The sequence below is a fragment of the Aedes aegypti genome, chromosome 2 (assembly GCF_002204515.2).
Source record: "Aedes aegypti strain LVP_AGWG chromosome 2, AaegL5.0 Primary Assembly, whole genome shotgun sequence".
NCBI lineage: Eukaryota > Metazoa > Arthropoda > Insecta > Diptera > Culicidae > Aedes > Aedes aegypti.
The window spans coordinates 8,054,032-8,071,535 of record NC_035108.1 but is presented as its reverse complement, the minus strand read 5'-3'; the positions used below and the strand labels follow the sequence as shown (position 1 = coordinate 8,071,535).

The 17,504-nt window shown below is 38.9% G+C and overlaps 1 protein-coding gene across 9 annotated transcripts in view; it reads right to left on the bottom strand.

Annotated features, from left to right (window-relative positions):
- The window catches only part of LOC5579876 (lipoma HMGIC fusion partner-like 3 protein), an 89,499-nt gene extending 72,684 nt beyond the window's left edge, over nucleotides 1-16,815 (bottom strand). For 2 of the 9 annotated variants that reach the window (XM_021839870.1, XM_021839874.1), the window contains exon 1: nucleotides 16,756-16,815. The gene's annotated coding sequence lies outside the window, so the exon portion shown is untranslated. Of the gene's footprint in view, nucleotides 1-16,285 lie in introns of all 9 variants that reach the window. The other 7 variants (XM_021839867.1, XM_021839872.1, XM_021839869.1 and 4 more) reach the window with 5 other exon arrangements.
- Between the last annotated feature and the right edge of the window lie 689 nt (nucleotides 16,816-17,504).

Below are 17,504 nucleotides of genomic sequence, written 5' to 3'. Positions count from 1 at the left end.
TAAATTTGGTAAATGGTTATTGTGAAAATTACAATGTGGGGAATAGGCGTTTAAGTTATGTAACCATTAAAAAACAATTTCACCTTAATTTGATCAATATATATATCTGTCTGCCAACACTGAATACTTTCCCCTATATTTTGTATTATTTTGTTAGTTAACATTCAATGTATAAAAAAAATCTGTGGGGGGGGGGGTACACTTGTAAGATTCTGAGGGTTTACTTGGCCTACACCAATGGCTAGACTATAGTGATGTCGATCTAGATTCCTCCTCAGCTTGATGGAGTTGAAGGTTTCCGAACGGAGATTGCTTTGGTACAATTTGTAACGTTAGCCAGGGTTGCAAAAATTCCACATACCGCGAAGCGAAGCGAAATCATCGCAACAGTTGGCTTAAAGTTTGGCGTGACCAGCGTGATCTTCAACTGCCGCGGCGTCAAGCTGCTCCCACAATTTCACAACAAATATCTAGGTTTTGCCAGTATCAAATCGATTGATTAGGACCGAAAAAGAATTGCAACAAAATTGAAATTGCAGCGGTTAATCCAGTCATAATTGGAAATTGGACACAATCTGTCTATACCGAGTTACATAATTTCGAAATGTATGTTGTTCTGCTAGTGAACTTTGCTTACTTTTCTTTTTTGTTACCTATTCAACGTGAACCAAATCGAATCAGATTCAAATGCTTAACATATTTATCAAAACTAGACTCCGGTGGCAAGCGACAAACCCGATCAGCAGCTTACGAAAAAAAAAACTTTCCCTTTCGATCAACAAAGATCGTTCACTGCTCCCCAGCGTAGATCGATCGTCTGACCACAGGCAAACAGACGTAACACTTAGAACAAATTTCTTGAAAATTCGTCGCCCATCTCACACCATCATCATCTGGTGGCATTGTTTGCAATATAACGAGTTTGAAATGATCGTTGAATAACGGAAATTCCGTCAGTGCTACGTCTGTATGCCTGTTTGGTCTGACTATCCCCAACATCTCAGATGGTTAAGTCCGGTGACACACTCAGAAAGTATCCCCACCAGAGTCAGAGCGCCACGATCGAGCTTAAAAATACCAGGCGAGCAGCAGAGCCAGAAGCAAGTCACTTCAGTAGCGTACACGATCGCACACCTTCCATCCACGAGATCTGACTCATTCTCATGCATAAGTAAAGCTACAATTCTACACGGTCGTCGATCGCTGCCGAATCGTAAATCGTTTGCTTAAACTTTAATAATCTCCCCGCCGAGTGGGGTCTCTCGCCGCACGCCACCCGTTTCAATGGAGCAGCGGTTGCTTTGCTTGCTTACCACCTAGAAAAGTGAACGCGAATTGACTTGGGAAGCTTTCCGAGTGCGTCGTCGTTTGCATGATGACTCTGTTTCGTGGATTGATTCAAGCACTCTCCGGAAAGCACGGGCTAACTATTAGTGAGACTGAGTCATGATTGTCTCACCTAAACCAAACTTGTGCATTTGTTCGAGGTTGATGAGCTTTAAGTTTACATTGAAGGGTCAACAGATTATTGTCGAAATTTTCAAGCGGAATTTATGTAAAAAATATTTGCAGAGATAGTTGGAATGATTAAACTCTTACATACCTCGCTGAGACTCCTTCAGACATTCAGTGGGGACATAATGCCTTGAAGAATTAGATCCGTCTAAAAATCGTTGAAGCAATTAATGGCTTAAATATTTCAGAAACTCTAAACGAAACTATATATGAAAATCCTTAAGAACCCCTGTAAAATACACCGGATAAATTTATGGAGAAATTTTAAATCTAAATCCTGAAACAAAAAACTAAACAAATCTCTGAGATATCATCAGATAGAAAGATGCTGATTATTTTTTTAAGAATTCAGGTCTTCCTTGAAAGGTTTTGAAAGAATTTATAGAGAAATTTGTGAGAGAATGATTGTATGTTACCAATCATACCATCAGAGAGAGTCGTTCATTCGAATACAAAAATTCCATATCAAATAAATTCACCGAAATTGCGGGTATTTCACAGACGGAAAGAAGGCTATATGACCGGGCTGCCCTACGTACGGCTCAGTTTTGTGCGACCCGCGATGAGTTTGAAGATTCTTCTCATATCTAAATTGAAATTTATAATATATCAAGGCAACTTCTGATTCGATTCAATTCAATGATAGGATTGATCACAGCAAGCGGTTTCATACATTCAAATGTGATTCCCACTGTCATGTTGTCAATATCGGTTTTCTTTAGTACCGTGGTGAATCAAAATCCGGACGGTACCAATATCCGGACAGTCTGAATAAATTCATTAAAATGATGTGAAATTGAATATTTAAGTGCGCACATTTGATTGAAATTGTTAATTTAATGTATTTTGAACATGTTCATACCATTTTCGATCTAGTAACCATTGCCATATAATTAATAAAAACAAAACAAAAACCTTGCTCCAGTCAGCCGTCATATTTTCACCACGAAAGTTCGTTTGGTAAAACCCAGCTTCAATGTTTGACTTCTAATAATGTGTTTGATTAATATGTCATAATTGTACCCTGAGTGAGAATTGAACATTCCAGTGACTCGCAAACCAAGGAATATAGTGCAAATGTGTATTTAGTGCTGAAAGAAGAAACTGTCCGGGATTATGATCAAGTGTTTGAAATCCGGACATTGTATTTAAACTATTTTTTTTTTACGTCAAATGAGTCAATTTAAAAATGTGAAACATGAAGAGATATGTATAAACACAGCGACTATTCATAAAGAAGTCATTATGAGTGAAACAAGCATCAAATTATGTGGAAAAATTGCGTGAATCTGATGTTGCTGACGCTCAAGCCACAAGCTTAATAGTGCAGGTAATCAAAGTGCATGTTTAAGTTATTTTCTGCTCTTCGAAGCATTGTAAGACACATGAATGACTTAAATCCTTTAATGTGTGCTATGGAATTGAACTGGAGTATGATTTTAGTGGAATGATCGTGAATAATTCATGAGAATTTAGACTTGTCCGGATTTCGATTCAAGAGTGTCCGGATTTAAAGACAAGATCCCCTTCAGATGCCCGGATTTAAAACCAAGACGTGTCTCATTATTTTGGAGATTTTCATAATAAAATCGTAATTTTTAAAGGAAGAATAATTACTTCCATAAGGATGTTGTATGACTTTGTTTGTAAAACAATAAAATATTAATGTAACCGCAATAAATCATATTTTAAATAGAGTTCAAACGTTTGTAACTGCTTAGGTGTCCGGGTATTGATGCAGCACGGTAACACGCTACTGTCACTTGCATACTAAAAGCATCTATGCTCTGCCTCACTTGCGTTCTTCTTGCCTTGGTAAGTTGTTTGAGCTTCGCGTGGAGGGCGATTCTTTTCGAGGTAATTTACGAAACTCCACATTGGCGATCCTGCCAGTTTTCTACTAATTTTTGGAAAGATTCCTGGCTTTTATTCCATATTATTTCAATGGGAGAAATCACACTGCCGCGTTGCTGGAGTGGTGTTTGTTTAGTGAAAATTTATGGCCTCGTATTAGATTTATTTTGAGCTCGCGTGAAAAAGTTGACTTAGAAGAGACAACCTGAGAAAGAGCATTGATGTGTGGACGCTTACAGAGTGTTGTTTACCATGCGGGAAAAAGAGCCCCGGCAATGTCTGCTGCCGAAAAGCGAAATTTTGTCAATCTTATTGTTTTGCTTGGTACAAATGTCAGATCGTACGCTTACTGCGAATTATTTATTGTGCTCTGCAAGATAAATCCACATAATGCGATTATCTGAAAATGTCGATATACCGTCGCAGTGATAATGAAAATCACCAAATGTTTCAGATTTAGCAAATTTGAAACATTTGCGTCCTTGAAGAACGAAAAAATCCAAGCCTACTTGAATTTTGACGTTGCGTTTAAATTGCGCGCATATCTTCTGCGCGTTACCGCCGCCGCTGGATGTGGATTTAAAATGAGCGCCGCAATATCGTGGGGGAAGAAGATTCCCGGCAATGTCCGCTGCCGGAAATCGAAATTCATTCGATCTTGTTGTTTTGCTATTTGCAAATGTCAGATCAGAAGCTTACAGCGTGTCGTTTACCGTGGAGGATGAAGAGCCCCGGCAATGTCCATCGTTGAAAAGCTACAATTCGTGGATCTTGTTGTTCTTCTATAGGTATGCAAATGTCGGATCACAAGCTCACAGCGTGTTGTTTGCCATCCAAATTTTGAAAAAGATTCGGTAAACGTTTACCGAGATCTCGGTAAAAGTTTTACCGAGAATCGTCAAAATTTTACCGGGATATATGCTGTTGGGTTCTCGGCGATTCCGTTTAAGGTGAAGATAATTCGAAGCCAAACTTCAAATTTTCAAGAGCTCAAATCTGGAAAACCTAACACCCGGGAAAAACGGATGTTTGATTCTCTATATTTGTGCTCTTTAAACTATTAGGTTTGGCTTCGATTCATTTTCACCTTAAGTGTGTATAAAATTTAATCACGATGAAATAAGTGAAACACTTAGATCAATTTTTTTATTGTACACCATAGAAACCTGCATCTTGCTCCAAGTTTGACCTCCTCTAAAGATAGAGTTACGATCACGAAATTAGTATTGATGAAATTGAGCTACTCAACAACTGTCCCGAGTTGGCAAATCTGTATAAAACAAATGACTTAATTCGTACGTACTTTCATCACTCAATCAACACATATATCTCAATTGACACCGAAAAGTGGTGCTTTTCCATCTCATTGGCCAATAATTCACTGTGGAGCGTGAAACGGGGTGATGTGTGAACGATTGGATTTGTGTAAGCTCATCTTGTGCGGTTCATTTTTTTTTCGGTGCATTATATCTCCCAGCTAAACAGCTAAACAATCAACTAAAACCATATCGAGTCAACCAATCCTGACTTGCTGACTGACTGACAGTGTGTTGAGAAATGCGGCAACATTATGCAAGGAGAAAAATCATACGAAGCGCGAAAGATTGCTCTTTTCTGGTTGAAAGAAGAAAAATGCCATTCATACCTTCGCGCTGCGCTGGCTGCTGTCTGTTTGGCCTACAAAGCAGGAAGCCAACAATGGCCCGAGCATAAAGGAGAGAGATGTTTTAGCAAAATTCGTTCCATGTTGCTCCAACGAAACCGGCGGCGGCGCGCGGCCAGCCCATCTGATCGGGTTCAGGCTCAAAAGCTCAGCCGGTTCGCGATTTTTAATGTGACGATCCACTGACTGATGCTTAGCTAGGTATAGAGTGAGGCGGGGTAAAAGCTCGTGTGGAGTGGAAGTTTCTTATTGAGATAGCTAGCTCGAATCAAAGCAAATGTTATAAATGTTTTGGTGTTTAGAATGCTATTGAAGTTAGAGACTTCCACTTCAAAAATCATGAAAATCGATTGAGATTTGCAAAAGTTGCGATTTTTTTTACATACACATTATAATTTTCGATGGATGTTTGGTCCACTCTGACTTAACGCCGTGCTTCCTTCAAAGGAAAAATAGTCGACTGCAAGCATTAACGTGTCGGTGTCTTTGAAAACATAGTGTTTTAATCAGCAAACTTTTGCCCCAAATCTGATTCGAACTTTTACCTCACCGGTTTGGCGAAATGTATAAAGATTCTGACAAAAGTTTGTTCAGCAAATCATAGCATTATTGTGCAGTATTTATTTGTTTTTAATTATTATAGAGTACCTAGAAATATTATTAATTTCACTACAGTCGAACTTTGGCCCCACCTTACTCTATAGCAGCAGTCAACGAGAGTGTTGTTTCTATTTGTAAGCAATAGCAAATATTGTTCGGTGGATTTGTGCGTTGTGTTCGATGCCAGTTGAGAAACCAGATCGCGTAACTTCCTACTTGCGGTTGGCTGTAAGACAAATACGATGACGATGTGGTATACAGATAATGCATGAGAAATTAGTGGCATTGTTTGGGGTTAGACCAAGCCCGCATTCGTCATTCGGTGGATTGCTTTTACATGTGTGGAAAATGTGATCACTTTACATAAGTGAAAGATGCAACGTGCAGAGCTGCTTTTTTGATTGAAGTGGGTTAGTAGATTAATGCTTGATACCATCAGCAATACACATGAAATCCATTAGGACTCTACTTGTAGTCATGTAAGGTGCTTCTAAGTATACTAGCGTTTCAACAAAACGTTAACGTTTTTGCGTTTTAACAAACGTTAACGTTTATTCTTTTTCCAGCTTGATAGCTTATTCAGGGTGCTTCCTTTATTCTCTGGATTTTATTCAACAATGCAAAATGCCCTATCTTTCAAAAATATTTCTTCGTCCACCTTTGTTCTAAAGCTCTCAAACTCAAAAACTAAATTTTGGAAAGTCATTTGAAATTGTTTCCTCCAAGAACTTCTGTGCTGTAGGATTCCTATAATATAGATTCGTATACTGCTCCCATATTGTCCATGTTATATAAAATCCGTCAGTATCTTAATATTTTGCAGAAAGAACTTCAACGGCAATTATTATATTATTTGTCATAACCATCAGAATACTATCTTTTTATATATTAGGTACGCGAGGAAAAAGTATTTCCGAAGGAATTGCGGAAACCTCATAAATGGTCTATCTGGAATCAATTTTTATACTTGTGATTTATCTATAATGTGAAGATGAATAAAAAATCCGAATTTTCAAGAGCACAAATCAGGAGAACCGAACATCCGTTTGAGCTGAAAACATATTCGATTGGTCACCACCATATATGTTTGGTTCTCCAGATAAGAGCTCTTGAAAATTTGAATGTTCGGCTTTGATTCATCTTCACTTTAAAAGATCATAGAAAGATGTCCAAAAAGTTCTTCTTCTAACAGAAATTGATACTTGGTGACAAATCAAGTCAAATTTAATTGAAATTCTTATGAATATAACTTTCATTTAAACTTGAGCAAATTTTGGTGGCCATGTTAAATTTGGCCTCCATCTTGAATTTTGTTAGAAAAACCGTTTTTTCACCATTAGCGCACCGCTAGTTTTCAATTCTGAGATCACCATCAGAAAGCTGAGGAAAAATTGTGTAAGATAGGCCACAGAAACTAGGTGAGTAATGGTATTTACCCTATCAAATGAACGATTTTCTAAATCATGTTCTACTATTTTGACGTATATGGTGAGTGCAATCAATACAAACATCATTCTTTGTACAACAAAGATACAAGTTTTCACCCGTTAGTGTTTTATTCGAGTTGAGTAAAGAATAAGAATACTATTTTGAGTGATAAAATCTGGCGGCCATCTTGGATTTTTACGCCATCTTGATTTTATGTAGAAGAATGAATCTTTCACCTTGATAGCACTCAGCATGTCGAATTTAGATGCCACCATCAAAAAAAGTTACGTATACTCTTCTTCTTATTATTCTTAATTTACCTGCCGTTACGTCCCTATCGAAACCGAGTCTGATACTCGGCTTCATTAGTTATAAATACAGGCTATTTAACAGGAATTTTCTTTTAAAATGCGATTTTTGACAACAGAATAATTCTTCGACATATCTTTGAATTCAGTAATAATGAATAAATAAATTCAATAAATGAAAACCTTCCAAAAACATTGATTGTATCAAACAAACATTTTTTTACCATATGCATTATTGTTCAATGAATGAAGATTGCGCGTCGGGACATTAGTAAGTCTTGTAGTAATATCTGAAGTTTTAACGTAAAACATTGACAAAAGTGCATTAATTTAGAATGGAAATCTTAAATTTTGAAGCAAAAAACATCCTTGATTTTCTCTGCCATAAAGTAAGTGTAACGGTAGCATTAGAATTCAACATGTTGAGTGCTATCAAGGTAAAAACTCACTCAAAAACTTTTCGGCTGCTTGGGCACGTCAGGAGTTAATCATCAATATTAACCTCCTTTTCCCGAGCAGCCTAGATAGCCGCGTAGTGTCGGTAGCGGTTGTCTCAACTGGCTAAGAATTAACACTACGGACTGCCTGTTCCGGTGGTAAAAGTCCACCTCACAGGTGACCCCTAATTTATGGTGTGATGCGTACCGTACCTAGGAATGAATGGTTAGGGGGGTCTAAATAAAACCTAACCACTAACGGAGCCTGTGGGGTACCAGGGCGCCCTCCACAGTATTGAGTCCTTCCTGTGCTACCCGGAGCAATGGTGCAGGTGACCTTGTGTTTCTCCGAGATAATCGGCTGCCCTTCTTCAGTCTCTATCCTGAGGCTAAATAAGGGTGGGATTATGAATTAATTTAAATTATCACCTATATGGATTCGCATTATGCGTTTTACACAGTGTATTCTGTGCTCTTTCGCCTTTGGCGACTTCAAATAGATACCGATCTGGTTTTTTCGTTGCTGGTCTTTTTCGTGCTGATATTGCAAAAAGCTCAATCCTGCCTAGTTTGGGTAGTGGCTACGGTTAGGTTAGCTCAGATCAATCTTCAGCATAAAAGAACAGCAACGATCAATCTTTGCAGACTCATGCAAAATGGTGCAGCCCAAGTGGCGCTAGTTGAAGAACCCTACTTTCGTAGAGGGAACTTCTATCTAGCTAGCCTTGTGGACCCAGTTTTTGCTACTTTCAGCAAACTTGAAATGGCAAACTCGCGCTCCATGCCCCGCGCATGCGTGCTCGTTAATAAAGCAATCGTTGCTACACTCATTTCTGAGTTAACTACCAGAGATGTATGTGCTGTCACAATCGATGTTTCTGTTGGTGACCTCAACAGGAAGTACGTCTATTGTTCGGTATATTTACCACATGATGAACCATCCCCAACGGATAAATTCAAACGAGTTGTCGTACACTGCGTAACTAAAGGCCTTCCGCTGATTGTGGGCAGTGATGCCAATGCTCATCACATCATCTGGGGCAGCTCAGATATCAATTTGAGAGGCTCCAGTCTGATGGAATACTTAAGTAGTACAGACCTTGGATTACTTAACATAGGCAATCGCCCAACCTTCATGGTTTCTAATAGAGAAGAAGTGTTAGACATAACGCTCTGCTCGAATAGAATCAGTCACGAGTTGACGAATTGGCATGTATCAGATGAGGAATCATTATCTGATTATCGCTACATCTTCTTTGAACATTCAAATGTAACTGCGCAGACTTTGCGTTTTAGGAATCCCCGGTCAACAAACTGGGAACTCTATATTGAATTGGTTGCGACCAAATTTCATGGATATTCTCCGTCCATTGAAAATCCAAGTGATCTGGATGATGCCGTTGATACTACAACATCCTACATTATGGAAGCTTTTGAAGAAGCATGTCCTCTACGGTCTGTAAAGACTACAAGAGGGACCCCATGGTGGAATTCCGATCTGACTAGACTCAGGAAACAATGTAGAAGGAGTTGGAACAGACGCCGTTCAGCTGGATCAGAGTCGTTCAAGTCGGCTCGCAAGGCTTACAAGAAGGCTCTTCGTTCTGCTGAACGATCCGGCTGGAAAAACCTTTGTACAAATGTTTCCAGTTTGAGTGAAGTCAGTTGGCTGAACAAAATCCTTGCAAAATCTAAGGATTTCCAAGTGAACGAAATTCGCTTACCTAATGGTGACTTTACTTCTTCCGATGAAGAAGTTTTAGAATGTTTATTCAATATACACTTCCCCGGATGTGTGGACATAGCATCTACGGATGAACCAAATGTCTTTTCATGTAGTTACGAGTCTCTGGCCTCGGCTCGCAGTATCGTAACTACTGAATCGATTCAATGGGCACTTAATAGTTTTGCTCCTTTCAAATCTCCAGGTGCGGATGGGATTTATCCTGTTCTGCTCCAAAAGGGATTTGAGTTTATCAAACATGTTTTGAAAAAGCTACTTGTAAGCAGTTTTGCTACCGGGTACATTCCCAGATCCTGGCGTGATATTACTGTAAAGTTTATCCCGAAAGGAGGACGTGCGTCGTATGAAGAAGCGAAGAGTTTTAGACCAATCAGTCTGACCTCTTTTCTTCTGAAATGTCTGGAACGCATTATCGATCATCACATCCGTGATGTTTATTTGGCAAACATGCCTCTTCATGTGAATCAACATGCTTACCAATCTGGAAAGTCCACTGTGACTCTTTTACACAAAGTTGTATACGATATCGAGAAAGCATTCGCTCAGAAGCAATCGTGCTTGGGTGTTTTCTTGGATATTGAGGGTGCCTTTGATAACGTGTCTTTTGATGCCATATTGGAAGCCGCACGAAACCATGGGCTACCTACAATGATTACCAATTGGATTCATCAAATGCTCAAAAACCGACATCTCTTCTCGACATTGCGTCAAGCAGCGATTCGAAAATTGAGTGTTTGCGGATGCCCCCAAGGGGAGTCTTATCACCACTTTTGTGGAATCTCGTAGCAGATACGCTATTGAGGCAACTCAATAATAGCGGTTTTCCAACACATGGATTTGCCGACGACTATCTAGCTCTGATAGTTGGTATGTGCATAAGCACCTTATTCGACCTGATGCAAAGTGCTCTTCAGGTAGTCGAGAGTTGGTGTCGCCAATATGGCCTTTCGGTTAACCCCAATAAAACATCTATTGTTCTTTTTACGGAAAGACGAAACCGCGATGGAATTCGACCTTTACGTCTTTTTGGCACTGAGATTAATGTGACTGATCAAGTAAAGTATGTCGGAGTCATTCTAGATTCCAAACTTTCCTGAACACCTCACATTGATTTCAGTGTCAAAAAGCTTGCATGGCCTTCGGTCAATGCCGGCGAACCTTTGGTAAAACTTGGGGCCTCAAACCTAAATATATCAAATGGATTTACACAACAGTTGTTCGACCAATATTGGCATATGGATGTCTTGTGTGGTGGCAAAAGGGCGAAGTGAGAACAATCCAATCAAAATTGGGCCATCTCCAAAGGATGTGCTTGATGGCGATGTCTGGTGCGTTCTTTACAACTCCCACAGCAGCGCTTGAGGCCATTTTCGACGTTGCGCCACTACACATATATCTTAAACAAGAAGCACTTTCTTACTCTTACCGTTTATGGGTACTGGATCTACTGGAGAAAAATCCAGTGAATCGTAGATCTACACACACTTCGTTGTTTCCACTTTTGGTGAATTGGGACAAAATTGTCCTTGCTCCAAGTGATCTCACAATTGCTTGTCACTTTCCTTACAGGACATTTACCACACAATTCCCTTCAAGGGAAGAGTGGACGTCTGGCTATTTGGAAAGAAGTATATCAAACAATATAGTATGTTACACTGATGGCTCCCTTCTTGAAGGCAGAGCTGGTGCAGGAGTATATTCTCGTGAGCTAAGGCTGAATCAGTTTTACTCACTTGGTAGAAACTGCACCGTTTTTCTGGCGGAAATGTTTGCTCTTATGTGTGGAGTGCAATCAGCACTTCAACAGCGCGTAATGGGTAAAGTCATATACTTCTGTTCAGATAGTCAGGCTGCTATAAAAGCTCTTGCTTCGGCCAACTCAAGGTCGAAGCTTGTTATCGCATGTCGAACTCAAATTGAGGAACTGAATTCAGTCAACTATGTAAACCTTGTATGGGTACCAGGCCATTCTTCCATCGCTGGAAATGAATTGGCTGATGAGCTAGCTCGCGATGGAGCATCGCATGACTTCATTGGTCCTGAGCCGGCTATTCCAATTTCGAAGTGCTGGGTGAAGCTTCAGATAAACTCTTGGGCGGCAACTCAGCACAAGCAATATTGGAATAGTTTGGAGTCATGTCGTCAAACAAAATTGTACATTACTGAGCCATCTCCAAGGGTGGCGAAGTATTTAACAAATCTGTCAAAGCAGAATTGCAGTCTCTTGGTCAGAGCGTTGACAGGCCACTGCCGACTCAACTATCACATGGCAAATATTCAGCGTGCTGACTCATTTGTGTGTGATAGTTGTGACTCCGACTATGGAACTTCGTATCACCTGATATGTAACTGCCCAGTTTTTGCGCAAATGCGATTCCAATTACTTGGTAAACACTTATTAAGTGAAACTGAATTCAGAAGCCTGAATCTTCAGGACATTCTGTTATTCTTAACCTGCTGTGGTAATGAGCTATAGGCTCTCTTTACGCTCGTGCGTTTTGCAGTGCCCTTTTTAGGGCGCTGTTCGAACCCATTGTGGTATGGAGCTACATGCTCTCAATTCGCTTATGCGATTTTCCCTCTTCAAGGGACCCCACTCCTATTTCCTCCCATCTTTCCCTTCCCTTTCCACTCCCATCGGGTAGATGATGAAATAGGCTCAAATATGGCGATGGCACAAATCTCCCAACTGGTGGGGAACGTGCCTTTGGAGCCGGCCTTCTGATACCTGATATACCTGAAGTGTAACGGTAGCATTAGAATTCAACATGTTGAGTGCTATCAAGGTAAAAACTCATTCTACTATTTAAAACCAAGTTGGCGTCAAAATCCAAGATGGCCGCCAGATATTTCCACTCAAAATAATACTCCTGTACTTCATCTGACTCGAATACACCAACGATTGAAAACTTGTTTCTTTGTTGTACAAAAAATTCTGTTTGCATTGATTGCACTCGCCATATACGTCAAAATCGTAGAACATGATTTAGAAAATCGTTCATTTCATAGGGTAAACACCATTGCTCACCTAGTTTCTGTAGCCTATCTAACGCAATTTTTCCTCGGCTTTCTAATGGTGATCTCAGAATTCAAAACTAGCGGTGTGCTAATGGTGAAAAAACGATTTTTCTAACAAAATTCAAAATTTTTTTAACTTCAAATGAAAGCTATATCCTTTTTCTATACGATGCCACTAAGTTAGCTATGTGTTCCAAGCGAAATATAAGACATATCACGTCAATAAATACCCAATATTTATCAATAAATGGGCTTTTTCGCAAACTGTTTAGCTAGCGTACGAGGGGTCCACCAATTTGAGAAAATCGAAAGGACCACCCTTAAGTTTTATCGAGAACTAGCGATCAGTGACATAAAATTGGAATTCTAACGATGGGTGCCGATGGCGGCCTGGTTCCAGCGAGATTTGCTCATCTGCAAGTTTTGAAAGATTTTGAACTATTCGCTACCTTTTAAACGGCCTCCTTTGATATTTCAAGAATTCAAGGAGGAATCAGAATGAATATAAAGAAGAATTTATTGAAAAGTATACCGTGGTGCATCAAAATCCGGACGGGACCAATATCCGGACACTCAGATAATAATCATGTTTTTCACTGTTATTTAATTGAATATAATATAAATTGTATATCTGTCTGATAATATGAACTATAAGGTCTCATATTCCCTTTAAAATCAATCTAGTAATCCTTGTAATGAAACAGAAAATAAAAATGACAAGCCCCCTTTAGCAGTCGTTGTTCATCAGTTCTTTCGCACTTCTTTAGCAAAATCAGTACCTAACGTGTGAACATACTTTAAACATTGAAATAAAAGAAAAATGTGTAATTTTACGTTGATATTGTGCTCTACTTTATACACAGCAGTAAAAGGCTACAAGGATGTCATAAAAATTGCAAACTTGTGTTATTTTATGTGTATAAATAACTGTCCGGGAGATAGAAGCACTGTTTTCAATTCCGGACGAATGGTGATTGCACTTAATATTGTTAATGAGAAACTGTGTTCAAACGTAAAATTCAGAAGAAAAATAAATACACATTACATGAAGTATAAATAGTGAACAGAAAGTGGAATGAAGTAAAATATCTGTGGATTTTCCTCCAATTACGGTAATGCAGTCAAAGTCACATTGCAAAACAGACTCAGGTAGTTAATATCAAGTTTAGTAAAGTAGTTTGCGCTCTTTTTTATTTTATCGAGACAGAAATTACGAGATATAGGATAAATAAGTGTGAATTTGCAGGTTTTCGGTTAATATATACTTCAAACTTCTTGTAAATGTGCTAATATTGCAAATGTCCGGATTTCGATTCCAGCGTGTCCGGTTATTGAGCCCATGATTGAACATCTGTCCGGATTTAAAAACACGACGAGCAATGTAAATTCAATGGTTTTGGTGAGTAAATCGTAATAAATACTACAAAATGTGTTACATTCATCAAACTTAGATCTCAATTGATTAGTTCCAAAGCAAAACTTTTTCAAAACTGATTTAGAACATGTAGTAAATTGTGTTTGAATATTGCGCTCGTCTTAAGCGTCCGGGTATTGATGCATCACGGTAGAGGAGTTGATGGTTGATTAACTCAAGAAGCAACTAAAAGATGTGCATGAAAATATTGGCTTAAGGAACACCTGCCAAATTTTCTGGATGAGTCGTTGGAGGAATCTATGAAAAAGTTTAAAAATTTTACCGAGAATCGTCTGTTGGGTTCTCGGCGATTCCGTTTAAGGTGAAAATGAATCTAAGCCCAACCTCAAATTTTCAAGAGCACAAATCTGGAGAACCAAACATCCGTTTAAGCTGAAAACTTAATCGATTGCTCAATAGCTAATGGTGACCAATCGATTAAGTTTTCAGCTCAAACGGGTGTTCGGTTCTCCAGATTTGTGCTCTTGAAAATTTGAGGTTTGGCTTCGATTTATCTTCACCTTAAGTTAGAGTGGACCAAGTGACATTTTCCTTATTTTGAGAAAAACGAGCTTTATAATTTTGTAACTCGTTAAAATATTGGTTCAATATTTCTATACATCTTTGTGTTACATTCACACAATATAATGTGAAGTGATAATTTTGAAAAATCAAAATCCAAACTGATAGAACGATTTTTTGATAGACTATGCGTACTTGAACCTCTCTGATAGAACTAAAGACCACCGTTCAGAGTTGGTTCACTCTGACTGAACAATTTCTATAAAAATAACAATCATTTAATACTTGCATGGTCAAAATAAGTGCGTATCTCAAAGATAAACAGATTATCAAGACCCTTCGACACCAGTATCGTAAATTCTTCAATAATATATATCGTCCAACCTGAAATCAGTGGCATTTTGATAGCTTGAAAATTAAGGTTTTGCAGAGTCAAGGCATTGAAGACCAGAAATATTCAAATATGCGTCGAGTCAGAGCGGACAAGTGAAAATATTGAGTACCGACCAAAATATACTGGTTCAATAGGCAAGTTCTAGGACATACTTACATACACATCATAGAACTACCATGAACTTCTACCGGACTTTGAAATCGACTCAAAAATGCAATAATCGATCAGTTTATTGCTTTTCAACATTTGGTCCGATCTGTCTGCACAGAAATTGTTGCAAATTCTGACCACCCATCCAGATATATGTTAAATGGCCAAAACTCAAAATCAAATGGATCGAATCAAGTAATATTTATAAATTTCTATTGATGGATGAGTAGAAGAATTATTTGATGTCGAAAAATCTGGCAAATCTCTTACAATGTTTTTCATTTCTTCGCATTCCTCAGCGGACTGATCATTTTCGCTATTATGGAAATAAGCACTTGGTCCACTATGACTGCATACTTTTATCGATTTTCTTTGATCATCCAAAGTAAATTTATTACATATCTCTCGGAATATACAGCATTCATCGAATCTGATCAAAATGAAATAGAGGTAAGGTAACTTGCATCTAATGAGAGAATAATCCAATTTTCCCAAGTTTTGTACTTGGTCCCCTCTGACTTAACGCCGACCAAGTGAGACTGTTTCTTTACTTTGGACACGAATAACAAGAACAAGATTATTTGACAAATAGTCCCAACTAGCTTTTTGTAAGTTCAATTCTTAGATAGTTCTTCTAGCCATGTAAAAAGATCCAAAGATTATTTTTCCAATAATATAAGTTGTCTAAACTTATTTATCTTTCGGTGCATTCAACATCTTATACAGACTACATAGAAATACACACAAACAGTCCTATACCACATTCTCACGCATCTCCGGAGCTATAAAGCAATAAAATAAACTCATTCGCCGTACCAAACCTTTCAACTTTAGCCTTAGACCTGGAGATCCCTTACTCGAGTTTCTTTTTTCAACATCACCAAAAAAAAAAGGTTCGTCACTTCTCTCCCAAGTCACTCAGAAATTTCTCTACGGGATGTGTTTCATTCATCCAGAATCCATTCGCCTCCCATAAGAAAACTAAACGATCGCCACAAAAACAACCCGCACTTCAATCCGAGCGGAATCCAGCCTCTGTTGTGTTGTACCACTTTTTGAGTTGTAAATTTCACACGAAAAAATGTTTATTTCCCATTCTTTGCTCGTTTCTGCCGCCACCGCTTCAATTTCCCTTCTTTTTGTCGCTTTTGTGTCTGCTTTGCCTCGGCCGAGTCGACTCTCACACGTCTTAATGCTGGATAAGTTTCTTCAAGCTGCTGCTGGCCTTTAGCACATACCGAGCCTAAATACACGAGACTTTTTCTGAGTATGCTTTGAAGTTGGCTGTTTTTCTTTATCACGCTACTACACACTCACACGATCACCGTTACGAGCACCCTTTCAAAAGCAAAGGCGCGATCTTCTTGCTCATTCTTTTCGCAAACAATCACACAGCTTCGTCAAGGTTGAGGGAGTATCCCCCCTGAACACTGTTATTACGATCTTGCACAATCGGACGCGGATCCAATCCGAAACTTCCTGTCGAATCGAAGTAAAAAACGTAATTTCCTTCCACAGTGTCACTCCGCTGAATCTTGAAGTGAAAACCCAAAAAAAAAAGCTCCTAAATGCCCGCATACATTCACAGTCACGAGATCGAAGAATTATATACCCGGATTCCAAAGAGCCAAAGGTCTTTTTACGTAGTCTGCATGACAAACGAAATGAAATAAAACCGAGGTTCGCCCGTTCCTGGTGGATGACCTACGCGAGAGAAGGTGTTGAACGACGTCCAACGCGGTTAAGCTTCAGTTTCGAACTGAGAGAACGATCGCAGTCACGATCACATTAGCCACATAATGTTGCGAGAGTCGCTTGAACTGAATTGAACCACCTCTCCGGAGTAGAGTCTGCAAAGCTTACAAAAGGTGAATCAAGGGGTGGTTCACGTGTTCGGTAGACCACTGGCTTTGGTTTGAAATTCCTGAGCTTTTTTACGAATAAACTGGGAATCACATGAAGTCTAACACCACTTCATTAATCGATAGTTAAAGCTATCAAAGAGAATCCGAATGGTTGGACCCCTCGATTTATGTTGCGATGATGTGTGCATTTCATTGGAATGCATGCAGTTGTAAACCGCATGCTCGCTCAACGCTGTAGCTCTGAGAGAATATCCCGACTGGTTGGAAATCATAAACATTTGAATAAAAAAGATATTTCTATCGAATTTTACAATCATAGAATATTTCTGTGCTCAATTTTATACTTTGACTTTTCGAGTATAGTCTTAAATACTTGAAAAGTGTTTCTAAAACTTTAAAAAAATAAGTCTTTGAGCGTGTTTCTCAGGTTGGTTGGTACCGTTTTGATTCATATTACAGACAGCTTTGAATTCCGGACACTCTACTTTGTATGGGAAAAACTTTGCAAAAGAAATATTTCAATATTTGTTGTTAAAAAGTTCTCACTTCCGAGGCTCGTTTTAATAAACTTGTTCCATAAATATCTATGCAA